Source organism: Crocuta crocuta, unplaced genomic scaffold (genome assembly GCF_008692635.1).
Source record: "Crocuta crocuta isolate KB4526 unplaced genomic scaffold, BGI_CrCroc_1.0 scaffold179, whole genome shotgun sequence".
Lineage (NCBI taxonomy): Eukaryota > Metazoa > Chordata > Mammalia > Carnivora > Hyaenidae > Crocuta > Crocuta crocuta.
In genome coordinates, this window is record NW_027551568.1 from 1,778,558 (window position 1) to 1,781,664 (window position 3,107).

The following is a 3,107-nucleotide window of genomic DNA, read 5'->3' on the forward strand; positions in this document are numbered from 1 at the left end:
TCTTTTCGTTCTGGCCCCTCCGCCCCCCCGCCCCGTTCCCCAGGCCCTGGGGGCTCGCTGGCCCCGCAGCGTCCCCCCGCCTCCAGGTGACCCACCAGACCCAGCCTCCGAAGGCTCAGAGCGGGAATTTGCTCCCGCCTCCTCCTTGTAATCCAAAAGGTGGGAGGAAAGCTGCCTTTTGGAGCTGATTCACACTGAAGTGTGCGTGACTGATAGATCCGTGGCCCTGGGGAGTCTGCGAGTCTTATTTGGGGGAAACAGTGAGTGTCAGAGAGGATAGCAGGGCGGATGGGAGAGTCGGCCCTTCCAGCAGCACAGCACTTTCCTGCTGCTCCGGGCCTCTGGCTTCCCCTGGGGAGGTGGTGCTGACCGTGGCTTCCCCTGAGTGTTGACAGGGACTGGGCCCTACTGCCCTGTGTCAGTCTGGGGCCCGTGGTCTCTGCCACCCTTGGTGAACGAACTCCAGCGCCTCACATCCCCCTTCTGTGCCTTCATTTGTTCATGTGCGCCTGTGGGCGGGTGGCCAGGCTAAGGAAGCCGCCCCTCGGAGCGGCTCTGGCCTGGGACGAGGGCCCTGTGTGGGCTGCTGGGGCGCCCGTGCGTGTGACAGACGTGTGATCTTGCTTATGAGGCGTCAGCCAGTCCCCAGCACAAAGGGGCGCAGAAAATGTTACTTGCAGTGACAGCTATGATGGTGATGCTGACATGTGCAGACTTTTTTCTCAGTAGTTGGGGGACCAAGGGGACATGGTGAATCCTGGGGTGGGAACAGGATCCCGGGTTCACCTCCAGCTCAGCACTGACGCCGTGCGCCCCCTGGGGTCAGCCCCCTGTCCTGTCCACCCCAGCTCTGCCAAGGCAGAGGAGGGGGCTGGGCCCCATCGCCTGCTGGAGTCTCCTGCAACTGTGTCCTTTGCCCAAGACGCCCACACGGGGCCCCTGGGGGTGAGGGCGCCGCTCCCGGTGGAAGAGGGCGCCAGGGTGGTGGCTCTGGCCTGTAAAGACTGTCAGCCTCCCCTCCCCAACACCCGCCCCCTTGGCTCTGTGCCCCATACTGGAGCACGCCCCGGAGGAGAGAGCAGGCAGAGGGTCAGGCCAGTCCCTGTCTGCTGTCTGGGAGGAGGGTGCTAACGGGCCCTGGCCCTTTTAGGGAGTCCCTCAGGCCCATGGAGTCAGGAAAGAGCCCCCCAAGGAGTCTGGCCTAAGAGAGAGAGAAGGCGGGTTGGTGGGATGCAAATCTGTTTTGTCCCTTTGTGTTCACGTGGACAGAGGGAAGTGAGGTGCTGAGTTAGCCCCTGCCGCCGCCGCCCCCCCCGCGTGGATGCTCGCACGCAGGCAGCCCTGCAGATGGGAAGCCTGAGGAAACACAGACAGACAGCTGGCCCAGCTTGGTCGCAAGGGGCTGGGTCCTGGGTTTGAACGTGGCCGTCTCGATTTATCAGCTGTATGACCTCGTCCGGGAGGTTTCCCGTTGCTGAGTCTTGGTCTCCTCATCTGTAACCTGCGGCAGTGAACCTCTCCATCCAGTGGGTGGTCCGTGTGTCCGAGGGGCTGGTGGTGCCACATGCTTGGTGTCCAGTGACTGTGAGCCATTGGGGGTGCTTTCGCTGGCCCTCCAGACTGGACCACTGGAGCAGCTGGGCCACTTCTGCTTGGGCGTAGGGGTCGGACCAGGCATGGAGAGGCTGGGGCAAAGGGTAGGCTCTGCTTGGGTCTTGTGGCAAAGGCCTGAATCTGTGAAGAGTGGCCAGGTTTAGGGAGCCACCAGGTCCTCCTGGCTTCTGTCCTTAAAGCTCTGTGCTGAGATACCCAGGGTCAATGACTGGCAAGCTAGTAGGTGGCCTCAGTAAGTCCCAGGCACAGGCATATGTGGTCCTTAAATACCAGGTAGTGCGGCCAGCCTGGGGCACCTGGCTGGGGGAGGTGGCCAGTACAGGCAAGGTTTGCAGTCAGAAGAGAGGGGGCTGCTTTCTGGGCCGTGGTGGACAGCCATGGAGGCAGGGACAGACTGAGCCAAAGGCTGGCAGTAGGGAGGCAGACCGGTTTGACCAGAGTGGCCTGGTGTGTGCCAGGTATGGTGAGGGCATGGACAGGGCAACAGGTGAAAGGGCAGAGGGGCTGGGGGAGGGAGGACGTGGGGAGAGGGACTCTCAGAATGCCCCCCAGGGTAGCTGGCCTCTCTGCAGAAGGCCTCTGGATCTCTCCTGTGGCCCTGACCGGCCATTCTCGGGCTGGGGCCAGCCCCACGTGTGGACCCAGTAAGTCACAGAGGTGGGGGAGAGAACATTCTGGGCTCATTATAGCCTCCGGGAGGCAGCGCTCAGGACCACCTTCCTCACCGCCTCTGCGGGGCCTGAGTGGGGGGGCGGGGGGGCGCTGGACAGGATGGGACCAGAGGGATGGAAGTGCCTCTCAGCCGCAGGCTGGGAGACTGAGCCTCCTTCGTGACGCTCTGATACTTCCGGACAGAAGCCCCTGGCGCTGGATCACAGGGACGGATCTGGCCTTGGGGGCCAGGCCCCTGAGCCGCACTTGATCGCCAGGAGCAATGCAAGTGAAATACATGCCAGCTTGGGTCGGGGAGGAGCCACACACTGTGCTTGAGGTGACTTCTAGCTCTGAGGCCACCTGAACGGTTAGCCTCTGCTCAGCCTGCCCCGGACTGTAGCCCGCGCTGGAACCTGCAGACAGGCCTGCCCTTCCCTGCACCCCTGGCCCACGTGGGCTGGCCACGCCGGGTTCTAGCAGCCTTTGCCAGCTGGTCTCCCGGGATGGGGTGAGTGTGCTTGGTTGCCAGAGGCGGTGTCCTGAGGAGGCCAGCCGGGCCTGGGGAGCAGGTACCCGTGTGGTATCCACACCTCTGGCCCCTGCAGCCGTGTTCTGATTCCGAGAAGTGCCCTCTGTTTCCTTGTGAATCAGATGTTTATTGCACTGAGCCCAGGGTGGGGATGGCCTGCTGCCAAGCATGCCTGTTCCAGGCCACTGGGTGGGGTGTGGGTGCCTGCCTGCTGGAGCCTGCAGAGGGAGCGAGGTCCCCGCCCCTGAGTCTGAGGTGGTGGTGATGGTGTGTTCCCCTGAGGGCGGGGACTGAGCCAGCCAGGCAGGCT